The 8,313-nt window shown below is 37.5% G+C and overlaps 1 pseudogene; it reads right to left on the bottom strand.

Annotated features, from left to right (window-relative positions):
- Positions 1 to 4,023: 4,023 nt before the first annotated feature.
- LOC102885416 lies at positions 4,024 to 7,088 on the bottom strand (annotated as a pseudogene).
- Positions 7,089 to 8,313: the final 1,225 nt, after the last annotated feature.

Genomic DNA, 8,313 nt, shown 5'->3' on the forward strand with positions numbered 1-8,313 from the left:
GAAAATGCCAGGAAAGATTTAAAGACATTACCAGCCTTTCCAGTGAAAACTCTTCAGGAGCATCCATCCCTTGCTTACTGTGAGGACAGGGCATTATTTGAAAATCAAAGGTTTGACTCAGGGTCAAGCTGTGTTTCAGTATATGAAAAAAGTAGAAGCTCTACCAACTTATGGAGTCCATTATCATGCAGTAAAGGATAAACAAGGACTTCCTTGGTGGTTTGGAATCAGCTATAAAGGAATTTACCAGTATGATTTACAAGATAAGGTGAAACCTCAGAAAATATTTTAGGGTGCTACTTCTAATGCTGCTTAAAAGCCAGATGAGGTTAACCGCAGAAGAAGAGAACATGTGCTGTCCAGCTGCACTTTTTATGTCAATACAAAATTAAGCATGCTGTGGAGGAAAAAAAAAATTGAATCCATGATGGAAGAAAAAAAATAGGTAGATGATAGAGGCTCTGCTCATCCCTCTGGCGACCAAATCAAAGTTGTGACAGAAACAAGGAGCAAACAGCAAGAAATAATTGCCTGGGATCCAGATGAACAAGCCATACAACTAGGGAGAAATCCAAGAAAGCACTCTGCAATGGCAAAAGGTAGGACAGGGCGAGGACGCGAGGCTGCCTGGTTGCAAGCCACTGAGACGAAGGCTGCAGCAGTGGCAGTGGCAACGGCAGCAGCAGAAGCTTCTTAAAGAGGCGGCATCCACGAGTGGATTTTCATAGTGATGGACCTGCTTGCTCTGAGCACCAGTGACAATTCAGGGGCGCCAGGGACTTACAGGGGGACATTGTTGGAGTGAGGGCCAAGGCGAGACTAGATCTGTACAGCAGTACCAGTGGCATCCATTGTTCTTTGTTGAGCCTTCACCCCTCCCAGTGCATGGACACAGTGTTGCCATAGCTAAGACATCATCAAACTGGATAACAGAGATTGCTCTGCCCAGAGGATTCCCTGAAACCCCGCCTCTTCCAACTCATGGCCCCACCCAAGTCTCACTCAGGTGTATCCTCAGCAAGTCAGGTGCTCCTTGCTGAGCAGTGCCTAGACTCATACTGGAGGCAGCTCGCCTCAGTTTCTGGTGTAACCTTGTGAGGCAACTAAAAGCACAGAATCTATGGATTGCTTGCTGAATCTTAACAGATACCCCAGAGGGGCAGAGGCTTGGGCTGTTTGTCCTGCAGCTGAACTCCTCTCTGGACTGTGCCACTGGATACCTACTTCACAAATCCACACTAATAAGAGTAGGAGACTCAGGAGTTTTGCTTAGTACATAGAAACAGACACACAAAGGCAGCCAAAATGGGAAAACAAAAAAAAAAAAAATAGAAACCTTATGATAGAACAGAACAGAGATCCAGAAATAATGGAGTCAAGTAATTTAACTGATGCAGAGTTCAAAACACTGGTTAAAAGATGCTTAATGAACTTTTGGGAAGTGTAGAACCTCAATAAAGAGATTAAAAAAAAACAACATAAAAAATGGAATTGGAAATTATAAAAGGGAACCAGTCTGAAATGAAGAACACAATATCCGAGATGAGAAGTATATTAAATATAATAAACAAAGGAATGAACAAAGCGAATAAAGAAAAGGATCAAATGACCTACCTAGATATTGGGAAAGCCAAGGACACTCGATCAGAATGGCAAGAAAAAAGATGACAAGACTATAAAAATATTTTAAGGAGCATAAGGGACACTATTAAAGGTCAAAATATCCATGTCATGGGAGTACCTGAAGGAAAACAAGATGCTGAACAGCTATTTGAAGAAATAATCATGGAAACCTTCCTTAACATGGTGAAGGAAATGGACATCTGACCCAAGGAAGCTCAGAGAACACCAAAAACGAGGGATCCAAAGAGGCTCACACCAAGACGCATCGTAATTAAAATGCCAAAGGTTAAATACAAAGAAAGAATCTTAAAAGCAGCAAGAGAAAAGCAGATAGTTACATACAAGGGAACACCCATAAGACTGGCAACTGATTTCTCAAAAGAAACTTTGTAAGACAGAAGGGCTTGGCACAAAATATTCAACGTGATGAAAATCCAGGATCTACAATCAAGAATACTTTATCCACCAAAGCTATCATTTAGTTGAATGATAAAGAGTTTCCCAGACAAAAATAAGCTGAAGGAATTTATCACCACCAAGCCAGTATTACAGAATATGTTGGAGAAACTCCCTTAAGAAGAAAAAAAAAATCAAAAACATGAATAAAGAATGGTAATAACTACATTCCTATCAATAAGTACTTCAAATGGAAAATAATTAAGTGCTGCAACCAAAAGATAGAATGGCTAAGAAAACAAGACCCCACATATACTGCCTTCAAGGAACTCACTTCAGATTAAAAGACACACAGAGACTAAAAAGAAGGAAATGGAAAAGATATTGCCTTGATGGACCTAGAGGGTATCGCATTGAATGAAATAAGTCAGATAAAGACAAATATCTCAAGATCTCATGTACATGTGGAATCTAAAAATAAATAAATAAATAAACAACAACAAAAATAGAAATAAACTCACAGATACAGAGAATATTTTGAAGACTACTAGATGGGAGGGGGTTGGGGACGATGGCGATAAAAAGCAAAAAGATCAAAAAGTACAAATGGGTAGTTACAGAATAGACAAGGTGATATAAAATGTAGCATAAGGAAAATAGTTGAGAAGGGAATGAAAAAAGATATTACTTTGATGGACCTAGAAGGTATTTAAGCCAGACAAAGATAAACACTATATGATTTCACTTATATGTGGAATCTAAGGAATAAAAAGAACAAACTAATCAAAAACAGACTCACAAATATAGTGAACAATCTGATTACAAATGGTGAGGAGAGAAGTTGGGAAGCTGGGAGAATTGGGTGAAGGATTAAAGAAGTACAAATTAGTAGCTGATGGATGGTCACAGGAATGGTGAGTGAGGCATAAGGAATGCAGTTAGCATTAATATGTTGGCTAGGTGGAGGGTCAGAACAGGGAGGGAGCAATTGGGGGAATCTTTTTATGAACTATATAGATGTCTAACCAATATATTGTATACTGGAAACTAATTGAAATAAATAAATTTAAAAAAAAACTAAAAAAAAAAATTGAATCACCAAATGTCAACTGGAGACTGGTGGGGGAAAAATGGTGTCGATGACAGAGGCTTTGTGCATTCCCTCTTGTGACTACATCAAAGGTATGATGGAAACACGAGGTAAACAGCAAGCAGAGTCACCTGGGGGTCTATATTAATAGAAACACTACAACTAGGGAGAGAAATAAGACATCATCCCACAATGGTAGAAAGTAGAAGGGGTTGAAGACGTGAGGCTGCCCAGTCCCCAGTGGCTAAGTGGAACAGAGGCAACGGCAGCAGCAGCCGGCAGCTGCACATGCCTCTTAAATGGACTGTAGCTGCAACCAGACTTTGTGGTGATGGACTCGCTCACTTTCAGCACCAGAGCTGGGTAGGCTGCTTGGGGGGCACCAAGGACTTACAGAGAAATGCTGAGTTGTCTGAATGAGGGCCTTAGGCAAGGCTTTCTCCTGGGCAGAAGTACTGGCAGAATCCATTGTTACTCTGTTGAACCCACCCCAATCCCAGCATGCAGATGTAGTGCTGCCATAGCTGAGATACCATCAAACTGGATAACAGAGGTTCCTCTGCCCAGAGGATTCTCTGAAACTTCACTTTCACAACTCGCAGCCTTACCCAAGCCACATCCAGTTGTGTACTTGGCAGGTCTTGTGACTCTTGCTGAGCAGCTCTAAAACCTATCCTGGTGGCCATGGACCTCAGTTTCTGGCATGGCCTCTTAAGCAAGTATAAGCACAGCATCTGTGGATTGCTTGCTGAATCTTAACGGGTAGCCCTGGAGGGACTCGGGCTGGCACTAAACTTGACCTGAAGCTGAACCCCCTTAGGACTGTGCCTCTAGACACCTACTCCACAAAGCCACGCTAATAAGACTTGGAGGCTTAGGAACTTTGACTAATACATGGAAACAGACATAGAAAGTCAACCTAAATGGGAATACAAAGAAGCAGAAATCATATGAAAGAACAGAAATCAAGGAAAAATGGAGTCAAAACAGTGGTTATAAAGATGCTCAATGAAATTATGGGAAGAGTAGATGAACTGAGTGAGAACTTTAACAAAGAGATAAAAAACATAAAATTGGAAATGGAATGATGGATCTAGAGGGTATTATGGTGAATAAAGAATACATTATCTGAGAGGAAGAGTATATTAGAGGGAATCAACAAAGTGATGAATAAGAGATTTGAACCACCGATATAGAGGATGGGGAAGCCAGGGACACCCAATCAGAAAGGCAAGAAAAAAGAAGTTAAGAATACCATAATAAGTTAAGGAGCCTATAGGACACATTTAAATGTAAAAACATCCATGTCACAGGGGTATCTGAAGGAGATGAGGGAGAACAAGAAGTTGAAAAGCTAATTGAAGAAATAATGATGGAAAACTTTCTTAACCTGGTGAAGGAAATAGACATACAATGCCAGGAAGCTCAGAGAGTCTCTACCATGATGAACCCAAAGAGGCCCACACCAAGATACAACATAATTAAAATGCCAAAGTTTAAATAGAAAGAGAATCTTAAAAGCAGCAATAGAAAAGCAGTTAGTTATCTACAAGGGAGTACCCATAAGACTGGCAGCTGATTTCTCAAAAAAACTTTGTAGGACAGAAGGGCTTGGCACAAAATATTTGATGTGATGAAAACCCAGGATCTACAACCAAAAATACTTTATCCAGCAAAGTTATCATTTAGAGTTGAAGGAGAGATAAAGAGCTTCCCATAGAAAAATAAGCTAAAAAAAAAAAAATCAACACCAAGCCAGTATTACAAGAAATGTTGGCGGAACTTCTTTAAGAAGAAAAAACATATATCCAAAACAGGAATAAAGAATGGTAATAACTACATACCTATCAATAAGTTACTCAAATGGAAAATAATTAAATGTTCCAACCCAAGATAGAGAAGTTGAATGAATAAGAAAACAAGCCCCCTACATACGCTGAGTACAAGAGACTCACTTCAGAGTTAAAGATACACACAGAATAAAAGGAAGGAGATGGAAAAAGATATTGCCTTGATGGACCTAGAGGGTATTATGCTGAATAAAGTAAGTCAGATAGAGAAAGACAAACACCACATGATTTCTTGTACATGTGGAATCTCAAGAACAAAATAAGGAATAACAAGAATGGAGACAAACTCATAGGTACAGATCATATTTTCAGGCATACTAGATGGGAGGGGATTTGGAGAGACAGTGAAAAAGGGCAAAGAGATTAAGAAGTACAAATGGATAGTTACAAAATAATCATGGAAATATAAAATGTAGCATAAGGAAAGTAGTCAACAATGTTTTAATAAAAGAAGAGTACTAAATTTAGTGGGATAATCACTTTGTGAATTATATAGATTTCTAATACTACGCTGTACACCTGAAACTAATACAATATTATATGCCAACTATAATTGAAAAATAAAATAATATATATTTAAAAAATTATTGTACAAATAACACACAAATAAATTTCCATTATTCAAAAGTTAGATAATAGTAAAACCTTCCAAATAAAAAGTGAAATACCTATTTTGTACAGCCCATCTTCACTTTCTATTTTCATTTCTTTCCCCAAAGAAATCTGTTATTACTAGTCCATGTTTTCTTTGAGATGTTTTATGTGTATGTTTTTAAAACATAGAGTATAACACGAATATAGTCTACCATTTTTAGTGTAGTAAGATATTTTTATTTTTTTATTTAATTTTTTTTCAATTATAGTGGCATACAATGTTATATTAGCTTCATGTGTACAACATAGGTGCTTAGAAATTTACATAACTTAAGAAGTGATCACCCTGATAAATCTAGTATCCATCTGACACTACATATAGTTATTATATTATTACTGACTATATTCCTTGTGCTATACTTTACATCACCATGACTATTTTCTAACTACGTATTTGCGTTTGTTGATCTGTTCCACTTTTTCACCCACCCCCAACTCCCTCTCATCTGACAACCCTCAAAATGATCTCTATATCTATTTTGTTTCTGTTTGTTTCTGTTTTGTTAGTTTATTTTTCTCTTTAGATTCCACATGTAAGTGAAATCTTACAGTATTTGTCTTTCTCTATATGACTTTCTCCACTCAGCACAATACTCTCTAGATCTATTCATGTTGTTGCAGATGGCAAGATTTCATTCTTTTTTTTAAAAAATTTATTTGTATGGCTGAGTAAAATTCCATTCTATGTATGTACCATATCTTCTTTATTCATTTATCCATTGATGGACACCCAGTATCCCTTCATATCTTGGCTATTGTAAATAATGCCACAATGAACATATGAGTGGACATATCCCTTCAAAGTAGTATTTTGAGTATCTTCGAATTAATATCCAGAAGTGAGATTACTGGGTACTTCTTTGTCTTTTGTTAAGCCTTTGTTTTAAAATCTATATTGCCTGGTGTAAGTATTGCTACCCCAGATTCTATTTATTTATTTATTTATTTTTTGAGAAAAATAACTTTATTTTGTTTGGGGGGATGGACAAGTCTGCAGTCTCAGAACTTCTGGATTGTTTCTTGGTGCTGGCAGCGTTGGTGACCTTGAGTATGTTGAAGTGCATAGTCTTGCCCAGGGGCTTGTACTCACCCACTGTGACAATGTCGCCAATCTGGACATCTCTGAAGCAGAGAGACAGGTGCACGGACACGTTCTTGCGGCGCTTCTCAAAGCAGTTGTAGTTTCGGATGTAGTGGAGGTAGTCTCGGCAGATGATAGTGGTCCTCTGCATCTTCATCTTGGTCACCACGTCAGACAGGATGTGCCTTCAGATAGAGACGTTACTGGTAAAAGGGCATTTATTTTTTTGGATGTAGGTGCCCTCGATGGCCTCCTTGGGTGTCTTGAAACCCAGACCAATGTTCTCGTAGTATCGTGGGAGCTAATCTTTGCCAATTTCTCCAAGCAGGACTCTTTTATTTTGAAAGATGGTCGGCTGCTTTTGGTAGGCACTCTCAGTCTGAATGTCCACCATCTTCATGGCCATCTGAAAAAAAAAAGACCAGATTCTAGTTTTTAATACACACTTTCATAAAAATAAAAAATAAAAAAAAATAAAAAAAAAATTTTCTATCTCCTCACTTTCAGCCTGTATTTATTTTGATCTAAAGTGAATCTCTCATAGGCAAGAAATGTAAGGTTCTTGTTTTCTTATCCATTTAACCACTCTATCTTGATTGGAGCATTTAATACTTTTTCATTTTAAGTAATAGTTGATTGATGTGTAGTTATCGCTGTTTTATCATCTATATTTTTAATATTTTCTTCTTAAATAAGTCCCTCTAACATTTCTTGTAATACTGACTTGGTGTTGATAAATTCTTTTAGCTTTTTTTTTTTTTTTTTTATGGTCCAGGAAGCTCTTTATCTGTCCTTCGATTTTAGATGATAGCTTTACTGGATGGAGTAATTTTGGTTGTAGGTCCTTGCTTTTCATCACTTTGAATATTTCCTGCCAATTCCTTCTGGCCAGCAAACTTTCTTTTGAGAAATCACCTGACAGTCTGATGGGAGCTCCCTTATAAGTATCTTGCAGCTTTTAAGATTCTCTTTTTGTCTTTAACCTTTGGCATTTTAATTATTATGTGTCTTGCCATGGGCCTCTTCAGGTTCATCCTGTTTGGGATTCTGCATTTCCTGTGCTTGTATGTCTATTTCCTTCACCACATTAGGAAAGTTTTCTGTCATTATTTCTTCAAATAGGTTTTCAATTCCCTTCTCTCTCTCTTCTGCTTCTGGTACCCCTATGTTGCGAATATTGGTATGCTTGATGTTGTCTCAGAGGCCCTTTAAACTAGTCTCATTTTTTGATTTTTTTTTCTCGTTATGGTTCTGATTGGGTGTGTTCTGCTACCTTATCTTGTAAATTGCTGACTCAGTCCTCTGCTTCATCTAATCTGCCGTGGACTCCTTCTAAAGTATTTTTCATTTCAGTTATTATATCCTTCATTTCTAATGGGCTCTTTTTTATGTTTTCTCCATTTTTATGTTTTCTGTCTCTTTTTTAAAATTCTCATTGACTTCACCTATTCTTCTCCTTGGTTCTTCGAGCATCCTTATAACCTGTTTTGTACTCTGCCTCCGATAGATTGCTTGACTCTATATCTATATATATATAGATAGATATAGAGTCTATAGAGTCTATAGATTGCTTGACTCTATATCTATATATAGATATAGAGTCTATAGACTCTATATCT

The sequence above is a fragment of the Pteropus alecto genome, unplaced genomic scaffold (genome assembly GCF_000325575.1).
Source record: "Pteropus alecto unplaced genomic scaffold, ASM32557v1 scaffold403, whole genome shotgun sequence".
Taxonomy (NCBI): Eukaryota; Metazoa; Chordata; class Mammalia; order Chiroptera; family Pteropodidae; genus Pteropus; species Pteropus alecto.